This window comes from Carassius auratus, unplaced genomic scaffold (assembly GCF_003368295.1).
Source record: "Carassius auratus strain Wakin unplaced genomic scaffold, ASM336829v1 scaf_tig00002086, whole genome shotgun sequence".
NCBI lineage: Eukaryota > Metazoa > Chordata > Actinopteri > Cypriniformes > Cyprinidae > Carassius > Carassius auratus.
In genome coordinates, this window is record NW_020523429.1 from 4,631 (window position 1) to 25,548 (window position 20,918).

At 41.6% G+C, this 20,918-nt stretch overlaps 1 pseudogene; it reads left to right on the plus strand.

Annotated features, from left to right (window-relative positions):
* The first annotated feature begins 13,173 nt into the window (after window positions 1-13,173).
* Window positions 13,174-20,918, plus strand: part of LOC113069660 (glutamate receptor ionotropic, delta-1-like) — a 33,459-nt pseudogene continuing 25,714 nt past the window's right edge.

Genomic DNA, 20,918 nt, shown 5'->3' on the forward strand with positions numbered 1-20,918 from the left:
TTAGTTTGTGTTTGGTTTTTGTTTGTAAGCGACAGCCGTCCGTGAAGGGCTGTCGCAGTGTTTTGTGTTTATTTTGTTATTAAAAGCCTTATTTGATTGATGGCGGGTTTCCGCCTCCTTCTTCCTGTGGATAAAAAGTTTTGTACTCAAGTTTTGTACTTACTATAGGGGTCTTTATAGCCCTCTTAATCGCCATATGGACCCATATCTCAAAAATGCTTTAGCAAAATGATTTTTTGTGTATATAGTATGGGACGTCCCTGATAAGAACTGACCATTGTTTTTTCTATTTATTAGAAATATGATCTTTATAACCCTTTAAAATGTAATAATGTCCCATATCTCAAAAATGCTGTTGTACAATGGTTTGATATGAAGTTTGCATATAGTATGCGAAGTCCCTTATAAGAACTGACCATTGTTTTTTTCTACTTGTTAGAAATGGGATCTTAAAAGACTTGTAAAGTGTAATATTATTCTATATCTCTAAAAGTCTCCAGTAAAATGGTTTTATGTGAGGTATGGATATAGTATGGGATGTCTTCTTTAAGAACTGACCTTTAATTGCTTCTTTCTCATCATAAAAAAGTGTCTTCTAAATCAATGAATGTCCCATATCTCGTTTTCTACTAATAATTGTAATGCTTTGAAAGGCTGAAAATTATAGTAATACAGAGCAGTCAAGGAAAACAATAAGTTACACGAATATAAGAGCAGATGGGCGAAAAAGGTCGTCATAGATCAAATCTGAACGTATAGATGAAAAGCGCTCTGAAAGCGCGTTCCCTCTCTGTTGTTCCTGCTATTGCCGTAATTATAGTAATACACGCGCATATAAATTTCACTCGCGGCTGGCTTGACGGTGTTTTTCTGAAGTGCGGTTGGCTTGACCGCAGTTACATGTGCACAGCTGCATTTGTCATCCGTCACCGTGACATCAAGTGGACTTTTGAAGCTGAAATAATGAGTGGATTCAGCTTGGACTTGGAATAACGAGAGGAATATCATGAATAACTTTCTTGTTGGAGGATTGTAGCATCACAGGCAGTCAGGTACAAGGAAGAGAGACCACGGCTCTTTAAATTAGGTAAGACAAAAAGCTGTATTCTTCGCAACAGGTTTATTGACTCGTAATAGCAATTTAAGGTGGAATATGTCAACGTCGGGTCCAGTCGGGTCTGTGTCTTCCCGGCGGGTTCGGGTCCAGATTTCAAGTAATATACGGGTCCGGGTCGGGTCCGGGTAGGCATTTCTCGGATCTACACGGGTCCGGGTCCAGCTTTTGAAATAATAGACGGGTCCGGGTCGGTTCGGTGTAGTACATTACGGGTCTCTGTCGGGTTCGGGCAAGAATTTTTGGACCCGTGAAGACCTCTAGTTGGGATAACCTACAAACCAAAGTAATACCTTTTTAAAAGTTCATTATTGTTAAATGTTACTAAAATGTTTATATTTTGAGGAACATAGCTGGCAACAGCCATTTTAGGATATTCAGATTTGATCTTAGTGACTTGAGAGTCCTCTTCATTAATCCTTACCTTTCGCAGATTTAGTAGCTAGTTTTAGTGCTAAAATGCTTTATGAAATACTCTTAGAGCAAAAATGTAGGGGTCCTAAATTTAGGACTGACAGGCCTACTATTTCTACATTTTTTTTTTCCCTAGATCGACAAGTCAGGAGCTACTTTTGGCCTTAAGATGTTTTGTGAATAGGGGCCTGGTCGCTAAGTCACCCAGCCCGTGATGTCTAGTCCATCCATTGGACTGATTATACACGTGATTCAGAGTGTGGTCAACCTCTGGGAACCAGGGTTACAGTTGTAACCTTGAGATGTTATCTAACATTAGTTTGCTTCTAACACTATTAGTAAACCTGAACATTAGTTTCGGTTTTGTACATATTATTGGTTTCTAATTTAATTTATCTGTTTCAAATTAAGTTAAATACTTTAATAGTAAGTTTGCAACTACATGTCAACTGACTGTCATTAGAGCATTAGTATTAGGGTGAGTAGAATACAGTACATTAACAAATACAAATGTTAAATACTATATAGTCAGTAGAAATTGCATTGACAACCACCAAAATAAAGTGTTAGAAGAGACAGTGTATTTTTAAGCATATGATATACTGTCATTACTCTATGCAACATTCTAGCTTGTTAGCTATGCTGAATCAGTCACTTTTTAAAGTCCATACCAGTGTACAGTAAATAGCAAGGTTACTATTCAAATTATTTTGCTTTTATTCTTCTTTTTCCAATGTTCCACACTATTGCAAAAATAATAATAATAATTTTCCATTTTCTCTATCTCTCTACTATAATTAGCCAGTTAGTCTTTGTTTTCTCACAAATACAACATTTTAGGCTAATCAAAATCTTATTTAATAATTTAACAACTTGCAGCCGACTTTTTTACTACTACTTTGGAATCAAAAGCTGATTGGAGACAATGAAAATGGACAATGTGATGAAACAATTATGTGAATGTGGGGTTCTAAAATCATAGCCATGCACCTATAGTTAAAATGTTTCTAATTATAATGACACAGATTTTCTTTTCCGTTTAAACATAGCATATTTCACACAGACTTTAAAATTCTATAACATGTGTCCTTTTAACAGTACTGTGGTGGAATTATAGGGTAATACCCCTGTTCCTTCATATAAACCATGTTCACTAACTATAGTTGGTTACTGTTTTACATTAAGCAGTGTTTACCAGAAACATATAAATGTGTGCAACATGAACACGATTACTGAGAGCTGTTGGGACCATTCAAATTTAGTAACAATGAATGCACATTGATTGCATTACTTGATTTTTGTGTGATTTGATTCTTCAAAACATTTCACACTGATCGAAGTCCAGTAATGAAACACAAATGTACCAAAATAGAACGGAACTCGCACCATCCCTCCTGATTACTCGAGTAGTCAAAATGACTGAAATGCACATACCTAGTAAGGTTCCCTCAAGGAATGTGTTCTTGCTAACTTTTTCAGGTTTTCCATGGTGATACACCATGGTTCACCATGTGATAAATACCAGAGAGTTCGCAGGGGGCCATCTGTTCTGTCTAATGCTGTCCAATGACATTCTACAGGTGTCGTTTAAGAGTTGCTATGGCAAATCACTATATAGCAAAGCCCAGATAAGCTTCTGGAGCTCTGGATGGGTTCATGTCACATATCCGGCTTTTCCACCAAACAAAAGCGGAGCGTTCATCCATTCTCGCTATTAAATTAGCAGGCTATTAGATGCCCTGGTGCCATGAATACAGCAAACAAAAACACAGATGTTTCTGAAACTGAGTGGGATATCTCTCCACTTAGCTTAGAAAAGGAAACAGGATATGTTAATGACTTTTCGCCAGAGCTGACTATAACTGCACTGGAAAAAAAAAAAATAAAATAAAATAAAAAGATCAGTGGGCTACAACAACATTAACTCATATAATGATAATTTTTAAGTAAAAAGACTTAAATAGCATTTTCTTGCAAAACATGTATTTTTTCTAATTTTGTATTTCATAAACATTTTATATTATTATTATTTTTTTTAATTCATAAATGTTTATTAGTGTTCACAAAAATTTGGTTATAAAGACATACACATGGCACTAATCTTAAATAAAGACCATATGACTAATAAAAAGTAGTCAATTTTGCCTTCTGTTCAGTTTTCTACAGACTTTGTGTTAATACTTGATTACTTGTTTTAGCTTCGAATGGCAAGCATAAAGCACAACACTGACTCAGCACATCAACATGGCAAGAAAAAAATGCCGGTTCTGCTAAATTTAGCTGTCTTTGTGTAGTCGTAGTCTGTCTTAGTCATAGTCCAGAATTTTAAATTCTTCTTTCATACAACACAGACTGGCAAAAACAGTGGATGTCTACAGAGTCCTGTATGCATTTACCCGGGCATTTATTATTTAAAATAACTTGTATTCCAAAGTCATCGAGGTCTGAGCAAACAGATAAATGCTAGTCTAGTTTGGGGTCAAGACTGATAAGACATCAAATAGAAGATGAAGGATATGCTTTTGTTTGTTCTTTGAGTCTCTTGAGCCCCTGGATAAGATGGCCATCTATCAAGTCTTCAATTTCATTTGTCATCCAAGAGAAAACTTTGGCAGAAAGTGGAAAAATCTGACAGTGTTTGATGAATTAGAGGCCTCCTCATTCTCGTCCGTGCTCTTTCAGATCATCACTCTAAGCAGAGCTGTGACAGATACAGACAGGGTGAAGCGTTGCCAAACATTTGTGTTTAACGCTGCTGTCTACAGGAAGCAGTGGTATTTTCAGTCATAGATTTGGAAAAAGCTCATGCTGGGAAAAAGGTAAATGACTCATTTACTATAAATCCAATTTGTAAAGTGAGATATTATTCCTATTCAGGAAAATCAACGCATGCATAACATATTTGTGTCTGCATATACTCTGGGATATAATTATTTTAAGATTGAAACCAACATTACAAAATAGAGCTTTATGACTTTTATTCCATAAAGTATATGTGACACTGGACCACAAAACTAGTTTTAAGTCACATTGTTATATGTTTAGCAATATCCATCAATACATCGTATGGGTAAAATTCTATATATATATTATATATATATATATATATATATATATATATATATATATATATATATATATATATATATATATATATATATTCTATATATATATATATATATATATATATATATATATATATATATATATATATATATATATAATTGTAATTCTTTTTTTGTTATGCCAAAAATCATTAGGATATTAAGTAAAGATCATGTAACATGAAAATATTTTGTAAATTTTTCATAAATATATAAAAACTTATTGTTTTTAATTAGTAATATGGATTTCTATAAGGACTTCATTTGGATTACTTTGAAAGGGGATTTTTTTTTTCAATATTTACATTTTATTTAAATTATTTTTTTTTATTTTTTTGCACCCACGAATTCCTTATTTTCAAATAGTTGTATCTTGACTAAATATTGTCATATCATAAAATACCAAACATCAATCAGTCACATTCTACGTTATGTCAGAAAGAGACTGACGAATGGGGGATTTCGCCCGAGAGCCCAATCACCTTCGAGTGGTAACAAAACGAGCCAATGGTACACAGAGTAACTTGGTCTGTGGAATCTGCATCATGAGTTCCGCTCCGCTGTGCGGGTATATAAGGGGCAGCGCGAGCAACTGGCACTCAAGCATTCGCTTCGGAGAGGAGCACATTGCTTGCTGCTTCCATTGGAGTGTTTACAAGCGAGTTCAGTGGTTCGTCTGGGTTTCCCGCAGTCAGCTCCCGTGTTCCCTACTGAATGCACCTCTTTCACTAAAAGAGTAAACGGTTTGAATTTGCATTTTTTTAAAGATGTGATTTCGCCCGTGTGTTTCTGGGTGCGGTCTATATATCGCTCCTCGTGACTGCCACGATCGCTGTGTCACATGTCTGGGCTTTCAGCACGCTGAGACTGCATTCATGGATGGAAGTGCACCAGGAAGTGATGAGTTCATGGAAGGCACCATCAACTACCTCAAACCGTTCTGGTGCTTCCTCTGCCTTCACTGCCCTCAATGGCGGAGCAGCCAAGGGGTATGCTGGGATTCCCCCAGTAGAGTGTTCTGTTGCGAGTAACTGTGTCCTTAGAGAACTTCAGCATGGTTTGGTCGTCCCAAGTTTCCCTCCAAGGCCTGTAAGTTCTCATCCACGCTTGTGGCCAAGGCTTACAGAGCTGCGGGTCAGGCCGCTTCTGTCCTGCACACCATGGCCACCCATCAAGTCTACCAGGCCAAGCTGCTCAAAGAGTTGCACGGGGGCAGTGCTGACCCAGGGGTTTTGCAGGAGGCTTGCACCACTACCGACCTCACTCTACGAGCGACGAAGGTTACTGCGAACTCCATGGGTCAGTTGATGTCCGCTTTGGTGGTCCAGGAGCACCACCTATGGCTGAACCTGGCAGATATGAGGGAATCTGATCGGACTCAGCTCCTCAACTCCCCGGTCTCGCAGGCTGGCCTCTTCGGCGACGCGGTAGAGAATTTTACCCAGCAGTTATCTGCCACCCAGAAGCAGTCTGAGGCCATCAAACACATTCTTCCCCGGTGGCCTGCTTCTGCCTCCATACTGCCGCCGATGCAGACACCTCAGCCTTCTCGTCACCGAGGGCACCCCCCTGCAGTCCCCTCCACTCCCGCTCGGCCACAGCAGCAGCCTTCACCCCAGCTGCAGTATGGAGATAGCCGCAGAAGGGTGGCACAGCCTGTATCTGCCCCTAAACCTGCCAAGTGTCAGGCCAAGGGGCGTTCCTGAGATGTGCGACCCCGAGTTGGGGACGTCAGCTTGTCAGGAGATGGTAGCAGGACCACTCCTTCCCCCAGAGGAGGACCAGGGGAGAATTCTTTGTTCTCATTCTCTTTCTGTTCTGCCACTAGCCCCCACAGCCAGTGGTACCCAAACCTTCAATAAAAGAGCTGTTTCCTCTACCTCCGGGACCCAAGAGGCCATGTAAGACAGTTTTCAACTTGCTTCCTCACCGCTTTCATCCCCCTCTCCCCTTGCCAGTTTCCATGCAGAGCGGGCTCGAGAACGCATTGCCTTCTCATGCCCTCTTTGCGACTTGGAGTCAGACGAGTGCTCGCACTCCACCCCTGCTTAGGGATGCTAAGCCTCCCATGCCGGGGCTGTCTGTTCCATCTCACTGCCCCACCTTGGGTACACCTGTAGTTCCCTTGACCCTGCTGGATCGGTTTCTGCGAGTCTGTCTAGAGCTCCCCAGGCCATGCCGCTGGCTTATCCGAACGATCAGGCTCGTCTATGCGATGCTAACGCCCAAGCACATTTTCAAATGCATTTGTCCACTGGATTGGTTTGCAGCCATTGACCTGAAGGATGCGTACTTTCATGTCTCCATTCTTCCTAGACACAGACTGTTTCTTTGGTTTGCCTTCAAAGGGCCGACATTTCGGTACAAGGTTCTCCCAATTGGGTTGGCCCTGTCTCCCCGTGTCTTTACGAAGGTCACAGAGGGAAACCTGGCTCCTTTCAGGGAACGAGGTGTTCGTATCTTCAACAACCTCGATGACTGGCTGATTCTAGCTCACTCTCAAGCATGGTTGTGCGAGCACAGGGATCTGGTGCTCAGAGACCTCACCCATCTGGGTCTTCAGGTCAACTGGGAAAAGAGAAAACTCTCCCCTGTGCAGAGGATCTCTTTTTGGTATGGAAATAGACTTCATGTTCACACAGCTTAGGAAAAGCATGCGCAGTCACTGCTGAATTGCCTAGGACAATTCAAGGGCGAGAGAGCGGTTCCACTGAAACTGTTTCAGAGGGTCCTAGGGCATATGGCATCCACAGGGGCAGTCATATCGCTCGGGTTACTCCATATGTGACTGCTTCAGCACTGGCTTCACAACGAGTCCTGAGATGGGCATGGCAACAGGGCATGCTCCGAGTGACCGTCACTGCAGCCTGCCTCTGAACCTTCACCCCGTGGTTTGACCTCTCATTTCTACGGGCTGGCGTTCCCCTATAACCTGTGTCCAGACATGTTGTGGTGTCAACAGATGCCTCTGCCACAGGCTAGGGTGCCATGTGCAACAGGCAATGCTGCATCATGTTCCTGGACAGGACCCCGACTTCAGTGGCATGTCAATTGCCTCCAGTTGCTAGCAGTATGGCTTGCCCTGCATCGCTTCAGGGCCCTTGCGGAAGGACAAGCATGTCCTGGTCTGTGCGGACAACAGTGCGACTATAGCATACATCATCCATCAGGGCGCTCTACGCTCCCGTTGCATGTCGCCACTTGCTCACCATCTCCTCTTTTGGAGTCAGAAGCATCTGAGGTTGCGTCATGCCATTCACATCCCGGGCAGTCTCAATCGTGGAGCCGATGAGCTTTCATGGCAGTCTCGTCCCGGGGAATGGAGACTCCACCGCAGTTAGTCCCATTACCAGTTGTTTTCCTCCCTGACCGAGGGCACCCTTGGCATGGACGCTCTGGCACACAGCTGGCCGCTGGGCCTGCGCAAGCATGCATTTCCCCCAATGAGGCTTCCTGCACAGACGTTGTGCAAGATCAGCGAGGACAAGGAGCAGGTCCCTATGGTTGCACCTTTTTTGCCCGGCCGGGCCTGGATCCCCAAACTGATACTCCTCCCGACGGCCCCTCCCTGGCCAATTCATCTGAGAAAAGACCTTCTTTCTCAGAGACGGGGCACCCTCTGGCACCCACGTCCGATCTTTGGAACCTAAATGTGTGGGTTCTGGACAGGTCATGGAAGGTTCAGGTACCTTGCTACCTCAGGTGGTAGCTACCATCACTTCAGCTAGAGCCGTGTCCACCAGACACGCCTATGCTTTGAAGTGGAACCTCTTCATCACTTGGTGTTCTTCACATCGTGAGGACCCCAGGAGATGTCCGATTTGGACAGTGCTTTCCTTTCTTCAGGAAGGGTTGGAACGAAGGCTGTCTCCTTCCACCCTGAAGGTCTATGTGGCCGCCATCTCGGCTCACCATGATCCTGTTGATGGTAAGTCTCTTGGGAAGCATGATCTGATCATCAGGTTCCTGAGGGGGGCCAGGAGGCTCAATCCACCTCACTTTCAGCAAGTTCCCTCTTGGGACCTCGCAGTGGTTCTATCAGCACTGCAGAGGGCTCCCTTTGAACCCTTGCTCTCAGTAGAGCTAAAGTTTCTATCATTGAAAACAACACTCCTGATGGCTTTGGTGAAGAGGGTCGGAGACCTTTTCAGTTGATGAAGCATGCCTGGAATTTGGGTAGGCCAACTCTCAAGTTATCTTGAGACCCCAGCCTTGGTACGTGCCCAACGTTCTCACCACTCCTTTCAGAGGTCAGGCGGTGAACTTGCAAGTGCTGACCCTGGAGGAGGCAGACCCAGCCCTTGCACTGCTCTGGCAGAACTCAGCGCCTTAGGACCTCAGACCAGCTCTTTGTTTGTTACGGAGACCAGCAGAAGGGAAAGGCTGTCTCCAAGCATAGGTTATTCCACTGGATAGTGGATGCTATTGTCCTAGCTTATCAGACTCAAGACTTGCCATACCCCTAGGGATGAGAGCTCACTCTCTTGGGCGCTGGCGCATGGCGCCTCAATAGCAGACATCTGTAGAGCTGCGGGCTGGGCAACACCCAACACATTTGCAAGATTTTATGATCTCAGTGTCCTCCCGAGTACTCACCCCTCCCAGAAAGGACCTGCTCAGTGTCAATCCACTTGCTGTGCCATTCTACTCCATGGACTGGATGCGTGTACTATTCCCCCAGGTGAGTTCCTCAGTCCAGAACCCTGGGTTCCGCAAGCACCGTTGATGTCCATCACTTGCTTGTATGCCCTATCGGTCAGCCCTGTGTGGGACTGGGTGCCTCCATGTGTTGTGATTCCCCTTTTTGGGCAATCCTACATGTGTATTCCACAGTAAGTCTATTCGTAGCACGTGTCTTTCCCTTGGCAAGCACCTTGCCAGCTCTGTCATTGAAACTTCCACCATGCAAGCTGGTACCTCAGAGTTCATGTGCATCACCACCTCTCGGTACCCGCCTTTGTAAGTCCTCCTACAAGCAGGCGGTCTGCTAGCATACATCCAGCTGGAATACGAGATCCCCCATTTATCAGTCTCTTTCTGACATAACGTCTCCGTTCCCTCCTTCAGGAAATGAGGGTTACATATGTAACCTAGATGTTTTGTGGCCCAGGGTCACATACAGGTGCATCTCAATAAATTAGAATGTCATGGAAAAGTTCAATTATTTCAGTAATTCAACTCAAATTGTGAGACTTGTGTATTAAATGAATTCAATGCACACAGACTAAAGTATTTTAAGTCTTTGGTTATTTTAATTGTGATGATTTTGGCTTACATTTAACAAAAACCCATTCAATTCATCTCAACAAATTAGAAAATGGTCACATGCCAATCAGCTGCAAATGTTTCCTGAGCCTTAAAATGGTGTCTCAGTTTGATTCACTAGGCTACACAATCATGTGATAGACTGCTGATCTGACAGTTGTCCAGAAGACAATCATTGACACCATTCACACGGAGGCTAAGCCACAAAAATGAATTGCCAAAGATGCTGGCTGTTCACAGAGTGCTGTAACCAAACATGTTAACAGAAAGTTGAGTGAAAGGAAAAAGTATTGGAAGAAAAATATACACAAACAACCGAAAGAACTGCAGCCTTATTAGGATTGTCACGTAAAATAGATTCAATAATTTAAATGAAATTCACAAGGAACGGACTGAGGCTGGGGTCAAGGCATACAGACGTGTCAAGGAATTTGGCTACAGTTGTTGTATTCCTCTTGTTTAGCCACTCCTGAACCAAAGACAACGTCAGAGATGTCTTACCTGGTCAAAGGAGAAGAACTGGACTGTTGCCTAGTGGTCCAAAGTCCTCTTTTCAAATGAGAGCAAGTTTTGTATTTCATTTGGAAACCAAAGCACTAGAGTCTGGAGGAAGGGTGGAGAAGCTCATAGCACAAGTTGCTTGAAGTCCAGTGTTAAGTTTTCACAGTCTGTGATGATTTAGGGTACAATGCCATCTACTGGTGTTGGTCCATTGTGTTTTTTGAAAACCAAAGTCACTGCACCCGTTTACCAAGAAATTTTGGAGCACTTCATGCTTCCTTCTGCTGACCATCTTTTTGAAGATGCTAATTTAATTTTCAAACAGGATTTGGCACCTGCCCACATTGCCAAAAGCACCAAAAGTTGGTTAAATGACCATGGTGTTGGTGTGCTTGACTGGCCAGCAAACACACCAGACCTGAACCCCATAGAGAATCTATGTGGTATTGTCAAGAGGAAAATGAGAAACAAGAGACCTAAAAATGCAGATGAGCTGAAGGCCACTGTCAAAGAAACCTGGGCTTCCACACCCCCTCAGCAGTGCCACAAGCTGATCACCTCCATGCCACAACAAATTGAGGCAGTAATTAAAGCAAAAGGAGCCCCTACCAAGTATTGAGTACATGAACAGTAAATGAACATACTTTCCAGAAGGCAAACAATTGTAACGACTGGGACACAGGAGACGAGCTATCCAAAAGCAGTGTGAGTTTAATGGGCGATCCAAAATCAGAATCAAACAAGCAGGGGGTCAAAACCAAAAATCAGTCCAACACACAAACAAACAAATAAACGAACAGGAAGAGGAACTCGAAATACTAAGAACGCGAGGAAACCAGGTGACGCAAAGTAAGGACTCCATCACACAAACAGAAACAGACCGGTTTAAATAGGCAGGATAATGACTATGTAATTGAAGACACCTGAGTGCAATTAACAGGTGTTCAATTACTGTGATGAAGGGACAAGGCCTTTTGGGAATTGTAGTGCCTTCGGTGAGGTGCCTATGGGGAAGTGAGACCACTAGTGGACACCCAGGGAAACACAGACCATACACCGTGACATTACCCCCTCCTCTACGGAGCAGCTACCAGATGCTCCACCCGAGCACCAGAACAAACCAAGGAACACAGAGACCAGGAGGGAGGTGGACCGGCAGAGGACCAGGGGGAGGGACGAAGCCAGGCAACAGAGGGAAACAGAGACAGGAAGTGCAAAAAACAAAAACAAGGAGACCAGGAGGGAGGTGGACCGGCGGAGGACCAGGGGGATGGACGGAGGGCCAGGTAATAGAGGGAAACAGAGAAAAACCAAAAATAAAAATAAAAAGTAAACAAGAAACAAAACTCAAGACCAGGAGGGAACAGAAAGTTTGGGGCCTGGGGCCGAGGGCAAGTATCCCGGGTGGATCAGGTGGAACTGGAGCCGTGCAGTCAGGACAGAAGCCCACCAGGGCGGCGCAGAAGACCACCACAGCCATGTGGTTGAGACAGAAGCCCACCAGGGCGGCGCAGAAGACCACCACAGCCATGCAGTCAGGACAGGAGCCCACCAGGGTGACGCCTAAGACCACCACAGTGGGAACGATGACACAGGAGAGCAAGTCTGGTTAGCTCTGGTAGTTCAGCAGAGTCGTGGAGAGGCTCTTCTGGTAGTTCAGCAGAGACGTGGAGAGACTCTGGTAGTTCAGCAGAGACGTGGAGAGACACTGGTAGATCCGTGGTGTTTTGACTGGATTCAGGAAGATCAATGGTGACCTGACTCTGCTCATGAAGATCATTGGTGAACTGACTTTTCTCATGAAGATCATTGGTGACTTGACTTTGCTCATGAAGATCATTGGTGACTTGACTCTGCTCATGAAGATCAATGGTGACTTGCCTTTGCCCATGAAAATAGTCGGTGACTTGACTTTGCCCATGAAGAACACTGGTGACTTGACTTTGTCTATGAAGATCATTGGTGACTTGACTTTGTCTATGAAGATCATTGGTGACTTGACTTTGCTCATGAAGATATTCAGTGACCTGACCCGACTCGGGAGTGTAAACGGTGACCTGACACGACTCTGGAGTGTTAATGGTGACCTGACCCGACTCTGGAGGGTCAACGGGAACCTGACCCGACTCTGGAGGGTCACCGGGGACCTGACTTGACTCATGAGGGTCACCTGTGGCTGTCATCTTGTGCAGAGGCGCTGGACCCGCGGCCATCTTGTGCCATGGCTCTGGACCGCCGGCCATCTTGTGCAGTGGCGCTGGGCCGGTGGCCAACTTGTGCTGTTGCGCTGGGCTGGCGGCCACCTTGTGCTGTGGCACTGGGCTTGCGGCCACCTTGTGCTGTGGTGCTGGGCTGGCAGCCATATTGTGCAGTGGTGCTGGGCTGGCAGCCATATTGTGCAGTGGTGCTGGGCTGGCAGTCCTCCTGTCTGTAGACCCCAGTCTAGAGTCGGCCATCCCACCGCGAGAGACAGGTGTGGCTGGGGTATCCCACTGAGACCGATGTTGTAGGTACAGAATTAACCTCCAAAAATCAAAGGCTTCCAACTTATCCATTTCCCTTTCTGGCACAGGGTTATCCAGACCGTCATTGAAAAGGTCTTTCAGGACGGCATCATTTTATCTCATTCCTATCGCCAGGGTCCAGAATACTTGTGCCAAACCACCCACCTCATTCCCCTCTTGATGGAGGGTGGTTAATTTGAGGAATTTCGCCCTCCGCTTCTTCATACTGGCTGGGGAATGGATATGAAGTCCCACACCGCTGGATCTAGACATGATGGAGTCCTTCTATAACGACTGGGACACAGGAGACGAGCGATCCAAGAGCAGTGTGAGTTTAATGGGTAATCCAAAATCAGAATCAAACAAGCAGGGTGTCAAAACCAAAAATCAGTCCAAAACACAAACAAACAAACAAACAAACAGGAACAGGATCTCGAAATACTAGAAACGCGAGGAAAGTGAAGACACCTGAGTGCAATTAACAGGTGTGCAATTACTGTGATGAGGGGACAAGGCCTTGTGGGAATTGTACAGAGATGTATAGTAACGAAGTAGAACTACTTCACTAATGTACTTAAGGGGGGGGGGGGGGGGGGGTGAAATGCTATTTCATGCATACTGAGTTTTTACACTGTTAAAGAGTTGGATTTCCATGCTAAACATGGACAAAGTTTCAAAAATTAAGTTGTACGTTTGAAGGAGTATTACTCCTTCAAAAATACTCCTTCCGGTTTGTCACAAGTTTCGGAAAGTTTTTTTTCGAGTATGGCTCTGTGTGACGTTAGATGGAGCGGAGTTTCCTTATATGGGTCCTGAGGGCACGTTTGCCGGAAGAGCGCGCGCTCCCATATAGCAGAGCAGAGAGAGGCTGTGCACAGACAATCACTGATCAGAGCGAGAGTGTCGCGAAATGTCACAAAAGGAGTGTGTTTTTGGTTGCCAGGGCAAGACAACCCTGCACAGATTACCAAAGAAAAAACAGCATTAAGGGACCAGTGGATGGAGTTTATTTTTACAGAGCATCAACGGAGTTGTGCAAGTGTTTGTGTTTGTTCCCTGCATTTCTAAAATGCTTGTTTTAGAAACAAAGCCCAGTTTGACGACGGATTTGCGTATTGTTTATTTCTTAAGGATGATACAATCCCAACGAAAAAGGGTCACGATTGTGTGTTGGAACCACAGGCGGTGATTAAAACTGCTTAAAATATCTCTGCCTCCTTGTTAGTGCGTCCCCTCCCATCGGAGACCCAGGTTCGAGCCCCGCTCGGAGCGAGTCGTTGCTGCTGCTGCTCTCATTCAGTTTCAGCCTTCACAGTTGTCACAGCTTCCAGACGCGCTCAACGCAAAAGCCTACTCGCGCTCGTGATTCTTTAGCTCCGCCCACACGTCACGCCTCCAGGCGCTCGTGTTTTTCCGGGAAAAATCGGTACAGACTATCTTTCTCTTATGAATATAATAAAACTAAAGACTTTTTGGAGTTATGAAGGATGCAGTACTACTCTATAGGTACTCAAGATTAACAGGATATTGAGTGAAAACGAGCATTCCCCCCCCCCCCTTAAGTACTAAAAGGCGGTATCTGTACTTTACTAGAGTATTATTTTTTTCTCCTACTTCCACTTTTACTTCAGTACATATTTTCGCTGAGTTTAATACTTTTACTCCGATATTTTTTTTATGTGCTGCATCGTTACTCGTTACAATTATAAAAATGTTACGAATAATTCCATTACAAACCACTGCCAGAACTGTAGATGGCATGGCAGGTTTGATGAAGCTGGCACATCATTGAGCGAAACAAGCGATTAAGAAGACTGCGCGTGCTGACTGAACTGCTGTGAAGAGACAAATGAACACCGAGCCGAGCCAGATAATGGCTCGTTCACGAGTCAAGAACCGGTTGCATCGGTTCCCGGATGACCAGTAACGTTAGTTCTTTCTGACAGTTCGATTCAATAAACCAGTTGAAGAAAACAGTTCACCGATTCTTTTGCGCTCGACGCAATGGCGTCATTGGCATTGACTGCACCTGGGCTCATAACATTAACTCAGAATTAGTTCAGAATCAATCACCAAAAGAATCAGTTCATTTCAGATGCTCTGTGTGTCAGTTTGCTTCACGCTAAATCACACATGCGCAGTATCATCAGCTCCTCGGTTCACGAATCAGACGCGTCTGACAGAAACGGTTCTTGACTCATGAACGAGTCATTATCTGGCTCGGCTCGGTGTTCATCTTCAGTTCTCTCTTCACAGCAGTTCAGTCAGTGTACTGTTTGAGTCAATGAATTACTCCAGGATATTGGTTTGTTTTAACTCAGAGGGAGTGTCAGACCCATTAAACAAGTTAACAGCTTCATTTATCTGTGGATTAATGCGTATTGGAGACGCGAACCGTTTAAAACGATTCAGTTCGATTTGGTGAACTGTTTCAAAAAGATCCGGTTACATCGAATGATTCATTTGCGAACCGGATATCACAAAGTGTTTTGTTTTTAACTGTCTTACTACAGACACGGAAGAGAAGACAATGCTGAATTAAATCATATTTTTTGCTATTTTTGGACCAAAATGTATTTTCGATGCTTCAAAAAATTCTAAATGACCCTCTGATATCTTACGGGTTTGAAACAACATGAGGGTAAGTTATTAATGACATAATTTTGAAAATTGGGCTAACTAACCCTAGTAACCGTTTTTTTTTTTTTTTTTTGTTTACAAGAAATTACAGTCAAAGGAATTGTGATTGTCCTTTAGGTTAATCATTTGAAATAGTAAAAACAATATGTTCAAACTTTTGACTACTTTCTTTAATAGCTACATAACACAATACTTCTACTTTTACTTTCAGTACTTGAGTAGTAAATTTTAAAATAGACTACTTGTAATACTTAAGTACAAAAAATGTTGAATACTTTAGTACTTCTACTTAAGTGTGGTGCTTAAAGAGCACTTCAGCTTCTACTCAAGTCACTTTTTTGATAGAGCACTTGTACTTTTACTCAAGTATGGGTCTACTTTACTTTACTTCAGTACTTTACTTTACTTTAGTACTTTATACATCTCTGGAATTGTAGTGCCTGCGGTGATGTGCCTATGGGGAACTGAGACCACTAGTGGACACCCAGCGAAACACAGACCAGACACCGTGACAACGATTCACTAAATTTTTTTTTTTTTTTTAATTATTATTATTGGTCTTATGAGGTATTCTAATTTGTTGAGAAAATTAATTGGTGGGGTTTTGTTAAATTTGAGCCAAAATCATCACAACTTTTAGTTCAAAAAGAACTAAAGACTTATACTACTTCAGTCTGTGTGCATTGAATTTGTTTAATACACGAGTTTCACAATTTGTGTTTATGAAATAAATGAACTTTTCCACAACATTCTAATTCATTGATGCACCTGTATCTGCAAATAATTTCTCTCTGACTGAGTGTTTGTCCATGGTTTCAAGAAGCAATATAATGAATTGGTAGCATGTTCCAAAACTTGAATATACTTCTGTTAAAAACATAAAAAATAAATCTTATATTTTCTCATTTTCAGAATGTAACAGTGTAAAATTAAATGAGTTGGACTTCAAAATGTGTTACAATGTAATCAGTGGAGAAAATCTGTAACAACTATGAGTTTCATCCCATTATTTAAATCAGAATACGCAGATAATGTTCTTGCTGTGGCAGTATATTTCTCAATTTAGGGCAAGTTTTCACACACCAACCCACCAACACCACCACACACAGTAACAGATGCTTCCATTTGTCTTTATTTTAACTTTGTGGCTGTTCAGAGTGTTGCTTTGTAAGAAAATGAGGAAATTCCTACATTTTTCAACATTACAAGATTTCCCCTCTGCCACTGCTGTAGGGCTGTTTGTGTACATACCGTAATGAGGGAAAACCCTTATGGCTAAGGATGCCAAGCATTGGCTTAAAAATGATTTTGGGTCCAAAGGCAAGTAATGCTGCAGTATGCAGTCATCAGATGCATTTTGTATTTTGATCCAGTGCCACCATCTGGAACCAAACCAGGATGGCACTTGTCCTCATGGAAGAGTAATGAAGAGAAAATGCTGTGCCTCCTAAAGGGATATGCCTGCTACTTTATACATGCATGCAAATGTTCTCATTTTATTTTTATTTTTTTTTTTTTTACTTCTGTATACATTATATAACAACAAATTTGATGTGGTTTCAGCTATTGCAAATACATCAAAGAAAAACACTCATCACACTGAAATGAGCTTAGGCCTCACTGTTGAATTATGTTATTAAACTTCATTATCACCTGTTTCTTTGAGTAAATGAATGATTAATGTGATTAGTCATTTAAATCAGCTCATTAAATGTAGCATCACTGATACTGATAACTAATCGCTTACAGTGTCATTGTGGATTATGTATATTGATTTTGATATGTGACCCATCTTAATGTATTAAACTGAATCATAATTAATTTGAATTTAATAATAAGTAATAATACCCCCCCCCCCCAAAAAAAAAAAAATTAAATAAATAAATAAATAAATAAAATAAATGTCACATATGTCTTATGGTAAACCCATACAGTACTGTGCTGTCCAAGTCAGAAGAGCTAATGTTGACAGTTTCTGCTTTGTCTTTTTTGCTTTTTTTTTTCTCCTGCAGTTAGCTACATGGGATTCTGTCCATGGCCTAAATGGAAGTCTAAAGGAGAGCCGCATCGAGAATGGCATGCAAGGGGTTACCATTAAAGTCGTGACGTTGTTGGTAATACTTAGTTTTATCACTGTAACATTTAAAATATTTATGTTTTGTTGGTGTTGATATGCAAATATTTAAGTATTTAATCGTTTTTCAATGCCAGTACTTAAGTACTAGATGTTCTTGTACTTATCAGAGCATAGCATCTGTAACCCTCAAACTCTGCAGAATTCAGTAGAATTGGAACATCCCTCAATCATAAAGTTCTAAACACCCTAAACTCTTTCATGTTTGCTTACACATTATTTTGGCTAACATTATTATGCCTACCATCACAAATAAAAGTATAGCACTGTTGAAACGGTTACACCATGTTAATTATTATTAATTTTATTTTGTTTTTTATTTTTATTTTTTATTATTATTTATTTTTTTTAGTAGACTTTGTATTTTAATAACATATTGCCTGATAAATATTTCTGGCATGGGGGGGAGAAACATTCCGCTTCTAATATGCTTATTCCTCATGGTGTAATTGTTATCATTCTCATTTTGCTAATCAATATTCCTCTTCAAAGGAGGATCCATTTGTGATGGTGGCAGAGAACATCCTCGGACAGCCCAAAAGATATAAAGGGTTCTCAATTGATGTCCTGGATGCCTTGGCCAAGATCCTAGGATTCAAGTACGATATCTACCAGGTGGCAGATAGCAAATATGGCTCTCAGCTACCCAATGGTTCTTGGAATGGCATGATTGGGGAACTCATAAACAAGGCAAGTTCTCTAAATATTATATTTACATGTCCAAAGCCATTAAAAGTTACCCAACTAATACTTGTCTGTTATTTTCTCAAATTACCCTGCTGAAAAGGTCACCAGAATATATTGTTTTAGATTTGTGTGTTCTAGTTTGTTCTGGGAATAGTCATGAGTATTTTAGGAGTTACAGCAACGAACAGTCAAGAAAACACAATAATTGTGTGACGTGAACTTTTAATTCGGTGATTGGTTGCAGTGGCATTTGGCCAGTACCTTGCACTCTAAGAGGTTATTATTGATGTATGAACTGTAACGTTCAGTTTTCAAACCACTCAGCACTTTGCTTGGACAGTATTGGAGGGTTCATTCAGCTAGATTGGGTTCAACTAAATAATAAATAAATAAATAAATAAAACAGCAAGAGGTGAATTGATAAAAAAGAGCCTTTGTACAAAAGTACACAGTACTGTAGCTATAAAGCTGATGTGATATTTTGACTTTTTCTTTTTTTCTGAGTTTTGTTTGCATTTGTTGCCTCGTTTTTATGAAATATGGAGAATATATATTTTTCTTATTCAGTACTTTTCTTTTGTCTTTCAGTTATGTACAATAAAAATCATTGCACGTTAAATTATCTGAAAATGAAAAGAGATACTAATAAGATACGATGGCATGTTTCTGTATCCCACTGGCAATTTGTATTTATTTATTTTAGCAGTGGTGCAGGATAACCCCAGTATAAATTTAACCAAATATAATGAGGCTTAAAAAAGAAAAAAAGAAAATAAAATAAACTTTAGATGGATTGGACAGTCTTAAAATCTTACACGATTTTACTTGTTTTAAGGATGTTTAGAAAAACAAGAAAAAAAGGCCCTTAATACCTAAAGAGTAAGTCTCAATGATTGTACCATTTTTAATACAATTTTGTCTTTACAGAGAGCTGATTTGGCAGTGTCTGCCATAACTATAACACCCGAGCGAGAGAACGTAGTGGACTTCAGTAAGCGCTACATGGACTACTCTGTAGGGATCCTACATCGCAAACCCGAGGAAAAGATCAACATTTTTTCCTTGTTTGCCCCTTTTGATTTGGCTGTGTGGGCCTGTATCGCAGCTGCCATTCCTGTGGTGGGTGTACTGATTTTTCTGCTGACACGGATGCAGATGCTCCGCTCCCAGAATCCTCCAGGAGCCCATCACACTTCATCCATGGCTAACTCATTGCGTAGTGCTATATGGATTGTCTATGGAGCCTTTGTACAACAAGGTACTTAAATGAATTCCTCTCCCAAGCGTCCATTCAAAGGCACCTTCAGAAACGACTTATCAGCTTAGTATGCTTTTAAGAGCAGCCAGGGGATCATTTGATGATTTGACTCAGGGCTTAGAAACATGACAAGAATAAAGCTGGTGTCTGTTGATATTGGGGTGTCAATACATCACTCCTTCTAAGACATACAAGCATCTGAACTGCTAATGTAAGCATTGTTTAGCAGCTTAAAACTTTTTGTGTTTGCAAATAATCAGAGAATACATTATCTAAATATAAAAAAAATCCTGTTATCATATATTCACCCATCCCAAACCCGTGGAACACAAAAGAAGATATTTTTTGTAAAATTCTGTTGTAGAAACTTTTCGTTTTGTGTCTTGTCTTGTCTTTTTTTCAGTTCAGGTGACAACAAGGCACCATTAAAATGTAATTTCAGTAATTCAGTCATTACCACTCTTTGTGTAGATACAGCCAAACCAAATCTGCTTGCACAATGTAGTATACAATGTACTTGCTAGCAGATTAGATGTCAAGGACCAATCAGTGCCAGTCTAGAATTTCCTGACATAACTTCAGGTCATTCTAAAATTATTGTCTGCAAAGTTCACCAATAAATCAATCATAGGCCTAATTTGTGGCTGGGATGGGTGCGACATGTCCCTACCACTTTTTCCCAGGGTCTATATTGTCCCTACCACTTTTTGAAAGTAACTGAAAAATATCTTGCACAAGTATTAAAACGCAAAACAAGATAAACAAATAATTCTTCGTAATCTAATTAGGATGATAAACAAAAACAACAACAACAACAGAAAAAAAAAAAAAAACATTTGACTCCTTAAGCATTACATACATAACACTTTTGTAATGTCATTATAGCATTTTATTAAAAAAAATGGAGTGCTTCCGTGTGCTAAATAGGGTTGCCCTCTACTAAAGATTTTTATAATCAAGTAGTCGCATGTTATATTTAATTGATTAATTAATAAGATAATATATTAACCATACTTTAAAATATAGGCAGGCTTTTTAGCCTATATCCTATTTAGTGCTCAAGCTCACGCATAAAGCAAATGCCTCAAAGTACCGGCAAAAGTGATAATGAAAGTGTCGGGGGAAAAGAAGACATTTTCATTATTTATTAATAAACTAGTGCTTTCTGAGCCATCTGAGCCATCTCCACATGGACGTGCCTTTAATAGAGATACAAATTTTCACACGGACTACAAAAATAAATATTAGAAAATTGAATGGGTGAGTTTTCCTTATATTTATTTTATTATTCATATTA